Source organism: Sus scrofa, chromosome 8 (genome assembly GCF_054392235.1).
Source record: "Sus scrofa isolate SSC_HxYL_T2T_F1_AM1 chromosome 8, Sscrofa_HxYL_maternal_Yorkshire_Landrace_v2.0, whole genome shotgun sequence".
NCBI lineage: Eukaryota > Metazoa > Chordata > Mammalia > Artiodactyla > Suidae > Sus > Sus scrofa.
Window position 1 is genome coordinate 128809592 of NC_139390.1, and position 19617 is coordinate 128829208.

Genomic DNA, 19617 nt, shown 5'->3' on the forward strand with positions numbered 1-19617 from the left:
TTTCATTCTCTTATTTAAGCCATATGTTTATATTTTTGTTCTACAATATGAGAAGTTATTTCTGTCTCTATTTGTATTTTTCTTAGGAGTCTGTTCTTATCTGATTTTACATTTTCTAGTATTTTATAGGTTTAGCTTATCTCTCTTAGGACATTAAGTTTTCTGATTTTAAACTATGGTTCTGAATAATCTTTTCATTTCATTTCTTTGGTTATGAGGTTCTTTTTTTAATGTCCTTTTAAATTGAGTTGTCTTTCTTAAAATGTTTGTCAGTACTTGATTTTGTGCTCATTTTTGTAATTGGAATTTCTTGCTAGATAGAGTATGTATGTGATGTAGCTTTCAAACTTGGCCTCCATTTTCAAAATAAATGCTGAATTGGATGGAACACCAGAGCTACGGACACAGACCAAAGGTATGGCAAAACCAGGATACATGGTCACATAATTGTTAGACTCTAGAGTGTCTATGCTGGTGCAGCCCACCTAGGCAGGGGAAGAGCTGCTGCTGGTAGAGCTTGCTCTCTGAACTGTTTCCAGTAAGAAGGAAAGATAGTTAATATGTGCCAATAAATGGAGTACTTTGCCATGTGATTTTCAGGTGCTGTGCTTCACTAGCCATCTGAGACACTCCTCTGTGTCTTTGTCCCAGGTTTTCCACGTATTTCTTCTGTTCTTACCACCTCCCCATACCCCCCCCCCAAGACCCCATCTCTGGCCCAGCACAGGACAGATATTTATGTGGCTTTTGCAGACAAAGAAGTGGTAGTGCCTAATTGTTCTCCCTCAGATAACAATCCTTGAGTTCTCCCTAAGTTTTATCCTGCATGCTTGTTGCACCTTCAGTGCATGCTCTAAGCTGAGATTTTCTTCAAACTTAGCTACTCTCAGTCTCTCAGGAATTTTTCATGCCCATAAAAATATATGCTTTTCATTTCTAGAGTTTGCATCTTAAACCTGACAGTGACTAAATTTCTAGTTACTTTTGTTCAGGAGATATTACTAGCTGTTTAGTCATTGTCAATTTTAGAGTTGAAATCACCATATCACTATGATGGTATTACGAGTTTTTCATGACTGCTCTGATGTATCTAGACTAGTCATATTTTATAATGTATACATTTCCCACAATTAATGAGGTAATCTTTCTAGAAATGTGATGTACAATATGAATTTAATTCTAGTTTTAAAAGTATCGGTAAACAAAGTTGTAGATATGGTATACAGGTCTATTTATTTTCAAAAAATGCAATTGACACAATTATTTTTAAGGTACATCATAATATGCATATTTTCAGGAAAAAATAGGCTCATATCTTGCGATCACATTTTAAGAATAGTTTTTTGTATGATTACTTTCTTGATATTTTCACAATAGTTCTATTTATGTGATAATTGTAAAGTTATCGAGTGCCTAATCTTAATTGAAATAGTAAGCAAAATAAGATTACTTTATTTGTAAATAATTTGAAAGAGAAGCTATCTGCTTGAGGCTTCAATGTGATTTAAACTATATTTCATAGAGATTATTTGTATTCTAAAGCATTTTTGACTTTAACAACTTTAGAATTACATTCAGTACTAAGCAGAAAAATGGTGTTACATAAAATCGTGTAGTGTATGAAGTAGAGATAATAGTTGTACTATTATTTTATTTCTCTATAAATGAAATTCATTGTTCAGCATGACATCCTGAACTGTGTTTTCCAGTCAAGTTATTTTGTAAAGATTAAATTAAATTCTTTGCAGGATACATGATTTTAGAGATTGTAACAGTTCCCTTCTGTTGGAACTGTACTATGAAATATTTTTTTAGTATAGGAAAAAGTTTAGAAAGACAGTTTTCCATCTCAGTGCACCTTTTGAGAATAGTTCTTATATATGAACCACAAAGTTGTATTAAATACAAATTGAGGTGAACTTATGTCAGTAAGAAATAATGAAAACACCTTCATATGGGTCTGCTTTGCTTCTTTTTAAAGTAAGAGTATAAACTGTACTACAAAATTACTTAGCATGCACATTTTGGTATAACTTGAGTAACTGCTATGTTTTCAATATTGTAAATGCTGAATAACTAAGTCATAAGTTTTGTCGTTAGAATAATGCCTTCCTATCCCTCAGCCTCGCCTCTTCAAGATGTCCATCCCTTAACCTCAAGAGCCTAAAGTATATATATATATATGTATAATTTGTATATATTTATAAAATCAGATCGTCTTTTACTTTTCTTATTTTTATTGAGGTATAGTTGATTTACATTATTATTTGCATTTGCAGGTATACATCATAGTGATTCACAATTTTTAAATGTTATTCTTCATTTATAGTTATTATAAAATACTGGCTATATTCCCTGTACTATACAATATGTCCATGTGGCTTATTTTTAATACATAGTAGTTTCTATGTTTTAACCCCATCCACCTATCTTGTCTTTCCCCCTTTTCTTCTCCCCACTGGTAGGTAATCCACTAGTTTGTTCTCTGTATCTGGGTCTGTTTCTTTTTTGTTATATTCAATAGTTTATTGTATTTTTTAGTCTGCGTGGCATATTTCACTTAGCATAATTCCCTCCAAGTTCATCCATGTTATTGCAAATGGCAAAATTTTACCCTTTCTGTGGCTGAGTATTATTCCAGTGTGTGTGTGTGTGTGTGTGTGTGTGTATGTGTGTGTGTGTGTGTTCGTGTATACCACGTCTTATTTATCCATTCATCTGTTGATGGTCAGTTTTATGTTGCTTCTACATCTTGGCTGTTGCAAATAATGATACTGTGAACATTGAGGTGTGTGTCTTTTCTGGTTTTGTTTTGTTTTGTTTGTTTATCACTCACAGTTTCCCTTTTATTAACATCTTGTTTGAGGGTGGTACACTTGTTTTGGGCAATATTGATGCATTATTATTGGCCGAAGTTCATAGGTTCCATTATGGTCACTCTTTGCAGTATACATTCTATGGGTTTTGATAAATAGATCATGACATTGTGTATCATACAGAGTAGTTTCACTGCCCTAAACATCCTCTGTGCCAGGCTTGTTCATCCCTCCCTCCCCTGTAATTCTTGGCAGCTACTGACATTTTTACTGTCTCCATCATTTTGCCTATGTGTGCATCTTTTCTATTTAAAGTTTTTGTTCCGGAGTTCCCGTCGTGGCGCAGCGGTTAACGAATCCGACTAGGAACCATGAGGTTGCGGGTTCGGTCCCTGCCCCTGCTCAGTGGGTTAACGATCCGGCGTTGCCGTGAGCTGTGGTGTAGGTTGCAGACGCGGCTCAGATCCTGCGTTGCTGTGGCTCTGGCGTAGGCCAGTGGCTACAGCTCCGATTCAACCCCTAGCCTGGGAACCTCCATATGCCACGGGAGTGGCCCCAAAAAATAGCAAAAAGACAAAAAAAAAATAAAGTTTTTGTTCCTTGGGTGTATATTCAGGAATGGAATTTTTGGATCATTTAGAATATACTTCTATTTTGAGTTTTATGAGGAACCTCCAAACTGCTTTCCATAGTACGCAAGTGTTTCCTTTTCACCTCATCCTTGCCAACACTTATTTATAGTCTTTTTGATGATAGTTGTTCTGACAGGTGCGAGGTGATATTTCATTGTGGTTTTGATTTGCATTTCCAGGATGGTTAACAGTATTGAATATCTTTTTATGTGCCTGATGGCCATATGTTCGTCTTCTTTGGAGAAATTTATATTCAATTCTTTTGCCCATTTTTTAAATCAGGGTTTTTTATTTTTTGATGTTGGGTTGACAAAACGTTTATGAATTTTGGATATTAACCCCTTACTGGTCATATCATTGACAAATATTTTCTCTCATTCAATAGGTAATCTTTGTGTTTTTGTTTTTGTTGCTTTTTAGGTCCACACTCGCAGCATATGGAGGTTCTCAGGCTAGGGGTTGAATTGGAGTTTTAGCTGCCAGCCTATAGCACAGTCACAGCAACAGAGGATGCAAGCTGTGTCTGCAGCCTACACCACAGCTCATGGTGGTGCTGGATTCTTAATGCACTGAGCAAGGCCAGGGATTGAACCTGTGTCCTCATGTATGCTAGTCAGATTCATTTCTGCTGTGCCATGACAGAAACTCTGGTAGTCTTTTTGTTTTGTCAATGGCTTCCCTTGCTCTGTGAAAGATTGTAAGTTTGCTTAGATCCCATTTGTTTATTTTTGCTTTGCTTTCTTTACCTTAAGAGACAGATCCGAAAAATATCATCAAAGAGTGTCCTGCCTATATTTTCTTCTAGGAATTTTATGGATTCAAGTCTTACATTTAAATCTTTAATATATTTTGATTTTATTTTGTATGTGGTGTTAGAAAATATTTTAGTTTCATTCTTTTTCATGTAGCTGTCCAGTTTTCTCAGTACCACTTATTTGAAGAGACTGTCTTTTCTCAATTATATACTCTTTCCTCCTTTGTTGTAGATTAATTGGCCATAAGTTTACGGATTTATTTCTGGGCTCTCTATTCTGTTCCATTGACCTATGCGTCTGTTTTAGTGTCAGGACCCTACTGTTTTGACTATTGTAGCTTTGTAGTATAGTATGAAGTCTGGGAGTGTGATTTTTCAGCTTTATTCTGCTTTCTCAAGAATGTTTTGATCTTCAGGGTCATTTGTGTTTCCATACAAATTTTAAAATTACTTTTCCTAGTTCCGTGAAAAATGCCCTTGTTATTTTGATAGGGATTGCATTGAATCTGTAGATTGCCAGGTGGAATATGGCCATTTTAATAATATCAATTCTTCCAATCCATGAACACAATATATCTTTCCATTTATTTTTGTCATCTTCTGTTTCTTTTGTTAGCATCTAATATTTTCTGAGTATAGTTATTTTACTTTTTAGGTAGGTTTATTCCCAGATATTTTATTATTTTTGATGTGATTGTAAATGGGAACATTTTCTTAATTTCTCTTTCTGGTAGTGTATAGAAATGCAACAGATTTCTGTGTATTAATTTTGTATCTTGCAACTTTACCAAAGTTATTAATGGGTTTTAATAGTTTTCTGGTGGCATCTTTAGGACTTTCTATGTATAGTAAGATGTCATCTGAAAACAGTGACAATTTTACTTCTTCCTTTCTAATTTGGATTCCTTTTATTTCTTTTTCTTCTTCAATTGCTGTGGCTAGGACTTCCAAAACTATGTTGAACAAAATTGGTGAGAATGGACATCCTAATCATATTCATGATATTAGAGGAAACGCTTTCAGTGTTTCACCATTGAGTGTGATGTTAGCTGTGGGTTTGTCATAAATGGCCTTTATTATGTTGAGGTATGTTCCCTCCATGCTCACTTTCTGGTGAATTTTTATCATAAATGGATGTTGAAATTTATCAAAAGCTTTTTCTGCATTTGTTGAGAGGATCATGTAGTTTTTATCCCTCAGTTTGTTAATGTGGACTATCACATTGTTTGATTTATGGATATTGAGAAATCCTTGCATCCCTGGGATAAATCCCACTTGATTATGTTGTATGATCTTTTTAATGTATTGTTGGATTCAATTTGCTAGTGTTTTGTTGAGGATTTTTTGCATCTATGCTTATCAGAGATAATGTTCTAAAATTTGGGGTTTTTTTGGGTAATTGCTTTTGGTATCAGGGTGAAGGTGGCCTCATAGAATGAATTTGTAAGTGTTCCTTCCTCTGCAATTTTTTGGACTAGTTTGAGAACAACTCTTCTATAAATATTCGGTAGAATTTACCTGTGAAGCCATATGGTCCTGAACTTTTGTTTGTTGGGAATTTTTTGTTACTGATTCAATTTCTTTACTGGTAATTGGTCTGTTAATATTTTATGTTTCTTCCTGGTTTAGTCTTGGGAGATGTTGTATTTCTAGGTATTAGTCAGTTTTCTTCTAGGTTGTCCATTTTATTGGCATATTTTTATTCATAATAGTCTCTTATGATCCTTTGTATTTCTATGGTGTCAGTTTCAAGTTCTTTTTGATTTTTGATTTTATTGATTTTGATCTTTTTTTTCTTGGTGAATCTGGTTAAAGGTTTATTACGTTTTTGTCTTTTGAAATAAATAGGTTTTAGTTTTATTGATTTTTTAATTGAGTTTTAGCCTCTATTTTATTTATTTTTACTCTGATCATTATGATTCCTTTCCTTCTACTAACTTTGGGTTTTGTTTGTTGCTCTTTTTCTAGCTCCTTTAGGTATAGGGTTAAGTAGTTTATTTGAGATGTTGTGGTTCTTGAGGTAAGTTTGTATTGTTATAACCTTCCCTGTTAGAATTGCTTTTGCTGCATCCCATAGATTTTCATTTGTTGTTTTTTATTTTCATTTGTCTAAAGTGTTTTTTTGATTAGCACTCATGGCTGGTTGATATTACCTGGCAAAGAAATTTTACAAAGGTGATTAAAGATTGCTATTCAGGTCACCTTAAATTAGCAAGATTATCGTATGTTATTTGAGTTGGCTCAATATAATCACATGGAACCTTAAAATTAGTAGAGGAAGGCAGAAAAGTCAGTTAAAGATGCATTAGAAATAAGAGTTAAAATGTGAGAATTCTACTGTCTCTTGTGGATGATGGAGATGGAGGAGGGGGGCCTTAAAAGCAAATGGCCTCAAGGAGCTGAGAATGACCCCCAGACACCAGCTGGCAAGGAAATGGAGACTCATATCTGTGTACAACTAAATTTTGGCACATCTGAATGTTTCTTTAGACAGATTCTCTTCTAGAACTTCCATAAAGGGCCATAACCCTGCAGACACTTTCATTTTGGCCTTGTAAGATAGACAGAGAATCAAGCCCAGCCCCCCAGGCTTCTTAACCTAAAAAACTTTGGGATAATAAATTTGTGTTATTTTTAAGCCACAAAACTTGTGGTAATTTCTTACTTCAACAATAGAAAACTAATACAATTGGCAACATTTTTTTATTCTAAAATAAGAGACCTCTGAAAAGGGCAAAAATCTCATCATATAAAATCATTTGAAAAGATAGGGATTAATATTTTAATTGTTCTTTCTGAATTTTATCCCTACATCCCTTTATATATTTTTACATTTATTATACTCTATATTTATTGCAACTTTTCCTTCCTTTCGTAAAGTAATAACTATGGTGGGAGAAGGTACACAGTCTAGGATATGCGGTAAATTTGTAAGCCCATAAAAACTATTTAAAAAATTGGCGTTCCAAGGGTTCCTATCATGGCTCAGTGGAAATTAATCTGACTAATATCCATGAGAACTCAGGTTTGATCCCTGACCTCCCTCAGTGAATTAGAGATAATGCATTGCTGTGTGTAGGCTGCAGATGGAGCTTGGATCTGGAGTTGCTGTTACTGTGGCATAGACCAGCAGCTGCAGCTCTGATTCAGCCACTAGCCTGGGAACCTCTATAAACCATGGGTGTGGCCCTAAAAAAGACAAGACAAAGCAAAAACAATAAATAAAAATAAAAAATAATAAATGGAGTTCCCACTGTGGCTCAGTGAAAAAGAACCCAACTAGTGTCCATGAGGATATGGGTTCAATCCCTGGCCTGGCTCAGTGGGTTAAGGATTCAGCATTGCTGTGATATAGGTCGTAGATGCATATCCTGTGTTGCTATGGTTGTGTTGCTATGGCTGTGGCATAGGCCAAGAGCTATAGCTCTGATTCGACCCCTAGCCTAGGAACTTCCATATGCTACAGGCGTGGCCCTACAAAAAAAAAAAAAAAAGGCAAAAAAAACCCCCAAAACCAAAAAATAAATAACTATTTAAAAAAGAAATAAAATAATCTCATTTACATTAGCATCATAAATAATAGAATACTTAGAAATTTATCAAGGAGGTGAAAAATCTGTACATTGAAAACTATAAGACATTAATGAAAGAAATCAAAGACACAAATAAGTGGAAAGATATCATGTATTCTTGGGTCAGAAGAGTTAATATTGTGAAAATGTCCATACCACCCAAAGCAATCTCTAATCAATGAAGTTCCCATCAATGTTTCAACGGCATTTTTACAGAAACAAGATAACGATTCTAAAATTTTGGAAATTCTAAAATTTCCCATTATGGCTCAGTGGGTTAAGAACCCAACATAGTCTCTGCGAGGATGTGGCTTTGATCCCTGGCCTCATTCAGTGGGTTACATACCTGATGTTGCCACAGGCCAAAGCATAACTCACAGATGTGGCTTGGATTCTGTGTTGCCATGGCTGTGGTGTAGGCCTGTAGCTGCAGGTCCTATTTGACCCCCAGCCTGGGAACTTCCACATGGTGCAGCTGTGGCCATAAAAAAGAAAGAAAGAAAGAAAAAAAAAAAAACAGTTCTAAAATTTGTATGGAGCCCCCCAAAACCCTAAACATCCAAAGTGACCTTGAGAGGGAACAAAACTGAGGCATTATACCTCCTCCTTTCAAATGACATTGCAAAGTTGGAGTTCCCGTCGTGGATGACTGGTTAACGAATCCGACTAGGAACCATGATGTTGCGGGTTTGGTTCCTGCCCTTGCTTAGTGGGTTAAGGATCTGGCATTGTCCTGAGCTGTGGTGTAGGTTGCAGACACAGCTCGGATCCCGCTTTGCTGTGGTTCTGGCGTAGGCCGGTGCTTACAGCTCCAATTAAACCCCTAGCCTAGGAACCTCCATATGCTGCGGGAGCGGCCCAAGAAATGGCAAAAAGACAAAAAAACGAACAAAGAAACAAAGCTATAGTAATAAAAATAATATGGTTTTGGCGTAAAAACAGACACATGTACCAATGGGACAGAATAGAGAGCCCGTAAGTAAACCACAAATACCTTGGTAACTAATCTATGATAAGGATTCCAAGAACACACAGTGGGGAAAAGATTGTCTTTTTAATAAATGGTATTGGTGAACTAGATGCAAAAGAATGAAACTGGACCAATGTCTTAAACCATATACAAAAATTATAACTCAGGAGTTCCCGTCGTGGCGCAGTGGTTAACGAATCTGACTAGGAACCATGAGGTTGCGGGTTCGGTCCCTGGCCTTGCTCAGTGGGTTAACGATCTGGCGTTGCCGTGAGCTGTGGTGTAGGTTGCAGACGCGGCTCAGATCCCGCGTTGCTGTGGCTCTGGCGTAGGCCGGTGGCTACAGGTCCGATTCAACCCCTAGCCTGGGAACCTCCATATGCCACGGAAGCGGCCCAAGAAATAGCAACAACAACAACAACAACAACAACAAAAAAGACAAAAATTATAACTCGAAATGGATTAAAAACTTGAAAAAATACCTGAAACTCTAAAATCCTACAAGAAACCACAGAGGAAAAGATTTATTACATTGGTCTTGGTAATAATTCTTTGAATATGCCACCAAAAGCTCAGGCAATAAAAGTGCAAATAAACAAGTGGATTTACCGCAAACTAAAATGGCACAGCAAAAGAAACAGTCAACAAAATGAAAAGGCAACCTATGGAATGGAAAAAAAAAAATACTTGCGACCATGTATCTGATAATGGTTAGTATCCAGAATGTATGAGGAATTCCTGTAGTTCAGTAGCAAAAACACTGAAAGTGTGAGAAGGACCTGAATAGGCTTTATCAAAAGAAGATATACAACTGGCCAATGGATACCTGAAAAGAGGCTGAATATCACTAATTCTCAGGAAATGCAAATCAAAACTACAGTGAGATACCACCTCATGCCTATTAGAATGGCCTTTATCAAAAGGAGAAGTGATAATAAATGTTGGGGAATGTTTGGAAAAATGGGAGCCTTTACACACTGTTGGTGGGAACAAATTGGTATCACTATTGTTGAAAAACAGTATGGAAGTTTCTCAAAAAATTAAAAATAGAACTGCAATACTATCTAGTAATCCTACTACTAGCTATATATATCCAAAGGAAATGAAATTAGTATCTTAAAGAGATATTTATACCTTCATGTTCATTGAAGAATTATTCACAGTAGCTGATATATGGATATAACCTAAGTGTCCATTGACAGATGACTGGATAAAGAAAATATGCTATAAATAAATATAATGGACTATTATTCAGCCATAAAAAAGGAAATTCTGTGCTCATTTTGGCAGCACATATACTCAAATTGAAACAATGCAGAGAAGATTAGCATGACCCTTGTGCAAGAATCACATAAAAATTTGTGAAGCATTCTATATTTTATAGACCATGACGGAAAACAATATTAAAAAATATGTATATATGTATGACTGAGTCCCTTTGCTCTATAGCAGAAATTGGCAAAACATTGCAAATCAAGTATAATTTTTTTAAAAAATCTTATAGAGAAGGAAATTCTGACATTTGTAACAATATGATGAAACTTGAGGATGTTATGGTAAAGTGAAATCAGCCAGATGGCGAGACACATGTACTATATGATATCACTTATATATGGAATCTTAAAAAGTTGAACTCATAGAACCAGACTGTAGAATGTTGTTTGTTGGGGGCGGGGGGTAGGCCAAAAGGGAAGAGGCTGGTCAAAGCATATAAATTTTCAGTTATAAGATGTGTAAGTTTGGGGGATCTAACAAACAGCATGGTGACTATATTTAATAATATTGAATCGTATACTTGAAATTTGCTGAGAGTAAATCTTAAATGTTCTCAGAAAAAAATAACTGTGTGAGGTGATAAATGCGTTAATTAGCTTGATTGTGGTAATTTCACAGTATATACATATATCAAACTATCATGTTTTACATCTTAAATATATATATATAATTTTTATTTGTTAATTATACCTCAGTGAAGCAAAACAGTTAGATAATACAATTTCTGCAGCAATGAGCCTGGGGAAATCTAGCTGCTTAATAATTATAGCACATTTGATTAAAGTCTGGTGTTAATGAGCCCCAAATCACCAGCTAAATTCCTTTCAAGTTTGGTTCCTTTGTAGATGAAAATTCAGTTCCTTGATCACAACAGATCTTACTTCTGCTTTCTCTAAACTTTTTCCAGATAGAATCAATTGAGTCACAATGAGACTGGGCCGGAGTCGGGGGAATGTCATATAAATCATCACTTTTTGAAATCCAGCACTTTTTGAATATCATCCTGTGGATGAGTTAGTGGTATTTGAATCCAAATGAAATATAATAGCCTCAAGCAGTGTGGAGCATCACATAACAGCTTAGAGTGTATTTAGAAGTATATGTTAAAAAGTAAAATTGGAAGCTTTCCTTCACTAAGAATCTCAGTTCCACTATGTCTTAGTTTACTTTGTCACTTTAATTTCTGTGCTGTACAGATAAAAATGCAGTCATAGTCTCCAAAATTTAGGTCAAAAACATCCTATGTGATCCCAGTTATGTCCAACTATCTGTTAGGGGTGTCAGAGGGAGAAGTTTATTTCATCTAAAAGCTATTTACAATTGTTCTACGTCCAAATGAAACCTGCATCTCTGAGGACCTCCAGTAATCAGTCCTCTTTGTGGATTTTTGTAGTTATCTGTCCCAGGCCCGTTTCTGCAGGACATTTTGCACATCTAGTCAGGAAGCTGTGGGAGTTAAGGATAAGAAAACAAAAGTGGATCTCTTTATTTTTTGTCTTCCATTTTAAGAATCTTGTATAAACTAGATATTTTAGGAGTTCCCATTGTGACTCGGTGGGTCAAAAACCTGACTTAGTCTCTGTGAAGCTTTGGAAATTTTTATGTTTTAGTTGATGAACCACCTATATATTATGAATGATGTATGAGTTATATCCTTTTCATTTTATTTAATTAGCATAGGTATTAAGATAATTGATACATGAATATTTTAGTTTTAGATGTTAAGTTTTATTTGAATTTCATAATCAAAATAGATAGGAATCTAGACATACCTCTTACCTCTTATGTATCCATTTTTTAATGACATAACTAAGAAAATAGTAGCATAGCTAGTAACTAGTGGTGTTAGGATTAGAGCCAAGCTCTATCCTGACTACAAAACCAGTGATTTTTTTCCTATGCATCATACTGGAATCAGCTTTTTTTAATATTTATATTAGAAGAGAAAAAAGTTTCAAATTCAATGAAACAAGAAACAATGAATAATGAAACAAAAAAATCAATTATTTATTTATTTATTTATTGACTTTTTGCCTTTTCTAGGGCTGCTCCCACGGCATATGGAGGTTCCCAGGCTAGGGATCTAATTGGAGCTGTTGCTGCCGGCCTACGCACAGCCACAGCAAGACCAGATCTGAGCCGCATTTGCAACCTACACCACAACTCACAGCAATGCTGGATCCTTAGCCCCTGAGCAAGGCCAGGGATCGAACTTGCAACCTCATGGTTCCTAGTTGGATTTGTTAACCACTGCACCACAATGGGAACTCCAAAAAAATAAATTATTTTTAAAAGTTAACAAGATTGATAAGCCTTTATATAGCCTCATCAAGATAAAGAGACAATCCAGATTAAAAAGATACGTAACAAAACCTAAGCATGACTATATAGTACAGGGAACTACATTTAATATCTTTTAATAACCTATAATAGAAAAGAATCATATAATATATGTATAACTGAATCACTTTGCCATGCCTGTTAAACATTGTAAATCAACTATAATTCAATTAAAACAGCATACATAAGCAAAGTAAAAAAATAAAATGCAAAAAAGTTCAATATAAAAAAATTTGGACATATTTTTATATACTAGCAATAATAAGTCTAAATTAATAAAAAATACTATGTAACATCAGAAATTAAAAATTGGACATCAACATATTTTTCACACATTAATAGGATAATATAAATATTGTGAAAAACTTTATGACAAAGAATTTGACAACTTATATAAAATAGACAAATTTCTTTTTTTTTTTTTTTTTTTTTGTCTTTTGCCATTTCTAGGTCTGCTTCTGCGGCATATGGCGGTTCCCAGGCTAGGGGTTGAATCGGAGCTGTAGCCGCCAGCCTACGCCACAGCCACAGCAACTCGGGATCCGAGCCACATCTGCGACCTACACCACAGCTCATGGCAATGCCAGAGCCTTAATCCACTGAGCAAGGCCGGGGAATCGAACCCACAACCTCATGGTTTCTAGTTGGATTCATTAACCACTGAGCCACGATGGGAACTCCATAAAATAGGCAAATTTCCTAAAAGACATAAAACTGTCTCAAGAAGAAATAGAAAACCGATTAGTTCAGTTCTATATTTACTATAGAAATTGAATTCCTAAAGAAAAAACCTTCTGAAAAGAAAAATATCAGGCACAAACATTTAAGGAACAAAAAATCTTATAGTAACTTTTCTAGAAAATGGAAAGGATAGGGATATTATTTATTTTTAATGATGTCCAGAATATTGTAGAAAACAAAGGCATGCAGATGTATTCCACTGTAAGAAAACTGCAAATAAATAGCCTTCAAGAACACAGACAAATATCCTAAAAAAAATATCAAATTGATCAATGCTGTGTGTTTGTTTTACAGTGTTTATAATGATTATGCTTGTTGAATTTTCCTAACTGTAAGCAGCTAATCTAGGTATTTTTCTAACCTAAAGCATTACTCTTCCCAAGAAAAGTCTGGTGCCAGATGGGGAAAGAGATTTTGTTGTTTTCGTTTTGTGTGTGTGTGTGTGTATTTAATTAACCCTGATACACAAAAATTTTTTTTATTCTTTAAAAAATTTCATAGCCATGGCACCTTCAAGTTCCCAGGCCAGGGACTGAATTGGAACCACAGCTGCAGCATCCCCAGTTCTTTAACCCACTGCCCAGACAGGACAGAACCAGTCTCCACAGCAACCCAAGCTGCAGCAGCTAAATTTTTAACTCACTGCACCACAAAGGGAATTCCCTGATACACTTATTTTGCCTTAACCTTTCTGCCATTTTCTTCTTCACATTTATCTTTCTGTCATAACCACTAAAACATCTGAACACAAACTTTTCAAAAGAGATCCATTTTCTTATTCCAGTTATTAATGTGAATGAACACAAACCTATATAAAATTGTATTTATTACAAATATAGTATAACTTGAAATGTAAAATGCTTGGAATAACTTATACGATGGGTCAAAATCACTCTTCATGGTGGTAGGTGTAATCTGTGGTAGTACACTTTACGGAGGAACCCTGTCATAGAAATAGACTATCACATGATGCTCTGATTATTACGTTTTTATATTATATTAAGCAAGTGGCTTGAAATTGCCTTTCACAATTCTGTTTAGGGTACCATGTATCTCTGGATGAACATTTTTTCTTTTTCTTTTTTTTTTTTTTTTCTTTTTTGTCTTTGTAGGGCTACACCCACGGCATATGGAGTTTTCCAGGCAAGGGGTGGAATTGGAGCTGTAGCTGCTGGCCTACACCACAGCCACAGCAACACCAGATCCGAGCCACATCTGCGACCTACACCACAGCTCATAGAAACACTGGATCCCTAACCCACTGAGCAAGACCAGGGATCAAACCTGCATCCTCATGGATGTTGCCAGATTTGTTTCCTCTGTGCCACGATGGGAACTCCCCTGGATGTAGAATTTATTTTTATTTTATTTTTTTCCATTATAGCTGGTTTACAGTGTTCTGTCAATTTTCTACTGTACAATTTTTAAACGTATGCCAAGCTTTGTTTTCATCTAATTGACATTGATTTTTTAAAATTTCCGGAAAAATATCATATGATTTAGCGCAACAATTATAATCTACTTTAAATACTAGTAAAATCATGCTGCGTATATTTTAAAAGATAGGCATTTTGATTCTCTAGGCAAGTTGTAGCAAATAAGAACTATGCGATGTCTCTTTTCACATGAAAAATACTCTTTTATCTTTGATCAGATAGTTCAAAAGCATCTCAGGCAGAGTTCATTAAAAACATTTTTATAGATGATTGTCCTTTTGAAGCAAAACAGAAAATTAAATTAGAATAAATTTTGTCAGAATTTATAGATCTAAGTCACATAAGACTTCTCATCCGTTTCCCCTTTGTTGTTTAGCAATGCTACTTATGGTTTTGAAAAATAATGTATTAGTCTCCATCATAATGTTATCTTACATTTTAGTAGTTCTTCTGATGGCATGAAATGATATAATAAAGAGCATAATTTCCCCGTCTTGTGTATCTCACTCTGCTATTTATTGAGATTAATATTGTAAATATCATCATTGAGCTCTCGGTTATTTTCTGTGGTACAGAGTTCAACTATAAGCATCTAGGGGAAGAAAGTCATTCATCTGTATTTGGCAAAAGTCTTCTAATGAACTAATGATAAAAAGTTGACTGTATGCATTCCTTCACCTGCACTATTCAAAATATTTGCGCAATTAGTTTATATTATAGGACGGTATTCCTATGGCCCTTCTATATTATTAGGATTAAAGTTACAAATAGGGAAGGTGTGGAATAAGCTTTTAGAAAATTCTCCTTCATGAGCTCTTTATGGTAATTAAGGATGTAACTGCAAACTGTTAAATCAGAAGTTGTGTTTGATTTATATCCAGGTCAGAATTGATGGAATGCCTTGTCATCATAAAGAATTGAACAAATTGCTTTTATCAGTTTTAGTTATCTTTGATCAAAGCGAAAGAAAAAGAAAGACGACTCTTGTGAATTTCATCTATGCAGGATAAAGGTTTGAGCACATCTTTAAATTATATGTTGTGCAACTGTAGATTCCCAAAGGTAGAGAAGATGGAACATATCATCTGATCCAGTCTTCACTTATAAATGAGGAATTCAAGAGCCCAAGGGTTAAGGGATTTCAAACCATATATAGCCTGTGAGAAAAGAGCCAAGACTGAAATCTAGGTTTCCCTATGTTTAATCTAATGGTCTTTCTCCCCAGCTACAGACTTTACGGAGGATATATATATTTCTTCTTCTTATGACTGCACGTACAGCATATGGAAATTCCTGGGCTAGGGGTTGAATCAGAGCTGCAGCTGAGGCCTATGCCACAACCACACCAATGCGGGATCTGAGCTGCATTTGCGAACTGCGCTGGAGCTTGCAGTAATGCGTGATCCTTAACCCACTGAGCAGGGACAGGGATTGAACCTGCATCCTCATGGATACTATGTTGGGTCCTTAACCTGCTGAGCCACAATGGGAGCTCATGTGGTGGAAAATGTTATAGCTACATAGATAGATAGATGGGTAGATAGATTTCCTTGTCTTTCTCAACACCTAAAATATAAACAATATAACAGGATATATAATCATTCAACTTTTTTAATTTAAGGAAATATAGTTAAGTATATCCATAAGGCAAATAATAAGGATTCACTCATAGATTATTTGGTAACACAATGTAGAATTTTCATAAATCATTGCCAGTCGATTATAAGTCCTAATTATTTGAATGAGAAAAATTATTGTTTCCTATGTTATTTTTCAGTGTTTTTCTTTATAATATAATATAATATAATAACATGTTTTTCTTGAATAATAGGCAAGAAGAAATTCCAGAGTCAATATTCTGCTATATTCTTACTGATTCAGTATGGGACTACACTCAAACCATCTGTAGTTATATTTGTAGAGATGACAACTGAAAATTTTATTGGCAACATATCTTGGTTTCTTAATTTCTCTAGTGATTTTTTCCCTATATTCAATATAGCAGTATCATTATAGTAAGATGAACATCATTGTTTAAATCTTTAGTAGTGAAATGTTATTATTGTAGATAATTAGCAGAGGTGATTTAAAAATGAATCAAGGAAATTTGGTTAAAAAAAGCAGCACAGTCCTTTAGCAAAAATAGAATTTCTGACACACAGAAAATTACCTAAATTATGGAGCTCTTCTATCATGTTAGTCCTAATTTTATGCAATTATATTTTAATTTTACGAATAAGGACTAGGTCATAGATCATATAATTCTCATCTTGGAGTTCCCGTTATGGCTCAGTGGTTAATGAATCTGACTAGGAATCATGAGGTTACAAGTTCGATCCCTGGTCTTGTTCGGTGGGTTAAGGATCTGCCATTGCCATGAGCTATGGTGTAGGTTGCAGATGTGGCTCGGATCCTGCGTTGCTGTGGCTCTGGCATAGGCTGGCAGCTACAGCTCTGATTAGACACCTAGGCTGGGAACCTCCACATGCTGCGGGTGTGGCCCTAGAAAACACAAAAAGGCAAAAAAACAAAAAAAACAAAAAAAAAAACCAAAAACCAAAAAACCAAAAACAAAAAAACAAAACCTCATCTTGTGATAAATCCTAAAAGCAGTAAATTAATAGATAGTAATTTGACACTTCAGGTTGATAATCTACTAGAGGCATAATATGAGAAAAAAAGGAGGATGGTTAATCCACTATGAATAACAACTTAATAATAATTTTTATCCTAGTTAATGCAAGTATTAGGGCAGGTAGTATTTAATCTAAGATAATGAAACATAGAGTACACAAGTTAACTGATTACATCTTTTTATTCAACAAAAAGGTTTATTATACTTTTTATATTTGAGTATAAAACCAAACAATGAATAGCTCTATAACAGAAAGAAAGAAACTAAAAACTTACTCATCTTGCAATCTTTTCTCTGGTCCCCTAGAGCTAACAGCACCTGGTTTAGCAATGTGGCTGGAAACATCTTGTGTGGGACCAAGAAACTGCAATGCTTTATTCGCAAAACAAAGTCTATCTGGGAGATCTTTGATAGGAGTTGGAATATTTTTGATTCAATTTTTGCTGCTTAGGAGATATAATTAAATTTACTTTTGGCTCCACTTTTTAGTAAGAGCTGAAAAGGACCTTTCCGTTTGATGTACCAGAGACTATTTTATGGTATAATTTTGGCTAAAATTTGATGGTGACAAGCTGATAAACCTATATAGGTAGTTGTTTTTACAACTTAGCTATAAACTGAAGAGTTGACAGCATTTACTCCATGACTAAATGGGAACATCTCTTTATGTGTTTTTGGGGAGTTATTCCTTGATCAGTTTTCTAGTATAAAGTGCATTGTGGTAATCCTCTAACCTTTATTTACTGAGCTCATACGTAGTGATAATAATTAAGTGTTAATGATTTAACCTTATTTTTGTATAGTATTTAATAGTTTTCGAAGTGCTGGGGAAAAAAAAAACTTTTGATTCTTAGAATAAATTTATGATGTAGGTAGTGCAGATTGACTTTACTATTTTATTATTCCTAAACTTAATCGGTGGAAGAAATAGCACAAAATTCTAAACATTTTGGCTTATACTCCAGTGCTGTTTTAGTCTCAGTGTTGCCTCTCCAAACCCCACTACTCTGCAAAATAAAAACAACAATAATCAAGAATATTGTTTGTATTTGGAGATATTTCAGAGATAGGCTTTCTATGTTTGGTTGATCTATGTAATTTTTGTCAATATAGCAGATATTAATGGCTTTAATGCTTTTAAAATTTTCTGATTCCTTTACCATACTGTGCTCGGTAGCAATTTTAAAGACTCTTCCTTCCCTAAACAAACTCATGGACATGGAGAACAGCTTGTGGTTGCCAAGGGGAAGGGGTAGGAGTGGGATGGACTGGGGTCAGTAGATGCAAACTATTGCATTTGGAGTGGATAAGCAATGAGATCCTGCTGTATAGCCCAGGGAACTCTGTCTAGTCACCTGTGATGGAACATGATGGACGATAATGTGAGAAAAAGAATATACATATATGTATATGACTGGGTCACTTTGCTGTACAGCAGAAATTGAAAAAACTCTTCCTCCCCTAAAATTTTAGTGAGACCTTGAGAATTCATTTTATTCTGTGTCTTGTCTTCCAACCAACTATTTAAGGTCACTGTGATTTTATTGTTTTCATAGTATTTACTAGAACTGTGAAGGCAGAAATTGTATCTTTCTTGTTGGCCAGTACATACTCTATAACCTAGAGTGGTTCTTGATGTATAGAGAGAAAAGAAATAAATGATTGCCTTTTGTTTCATCCTCTCCTCTTCACCTTTATCCCTCAGTCAGGTATTTTTACATTGAAGTGCTCTTCCCCAAGGACCATATTTACTTCATCTTTCTTTGTTGTTGTTGGCCACAATAATTCTTCCATTTTTTTCTCTGTCACATGCTCTATATTCTTTTCTACTTACCAACCCTTTCTATTATAAGATGATGATGATATATATATATATATATATATATATATATATATATATATAGAGGCTGGACTAGTTATGTTTCAGTATTCCTTAGAATCTGAATTTATTCAGAGCAGTAATGTATCCAGATAAAAGACTATAAGCCTTTTATATAAGTCCTTTCTAGTTAACATGTAACCAATGGACCTCATTGTGTGGGACATGCGAGAAGAATGCTTAAAGGGGAGACAGGCAGATGTTCTTTGCCCTTCAGCTTCCTCTCCCCCTATGCTCCCCCCTCCCAGGGCTCTAGTAGCCTTTTTCTTCCCTGGTGTACCATGTGACTTTGCGGTTAAAAGCTATGTTCCTTGTATACTGGGAGGGGAAGATGGAAAGGAGCTGGGTTCCTCACTAGTGCTGAGCCCATAGTCTCATTATAGATTGCTAATTTCTCTTCTACTTTTTGTGAGAAAAAGATAAAACTCATTTCTTTCTTGGGTTTTTGGTTATGTACAGTTGAATTAATAAATTCTGTTAGGTCTGTTAGGGTGAGCAGAGTAACTCCAAGAGTAAGTTGAGGGGAAGAGTAAAATAATGGACAAGAGCAGACACCCTGATTGGAAT

At 35.1% G+C, this 19617-nt stretch overlaps 1 protein-coding gene and 1 non-coding gene across 10 annotated transcripts in view; both read left to right on the top strand.

Annotated features, from left to right (window-relative positions):
• Nucleotides 1-19617, top strand: part of STPG2 (sperm tail PG-rich repeat containing 2) — a 552915-nt gene that overhangs the window by 248753 nt on the left and 284545 nt on the right. The window lies entirely within an intron of this gene.
• On the top strand, nucleotides 10019-10125 carry LOC146401042 (U6 spliceosomal RNA). The gene has a single exon (XR_014813911.1). It is a non-coding gene; the product is annotated as a U6 spliceosomal RNA (small nuclear RNA).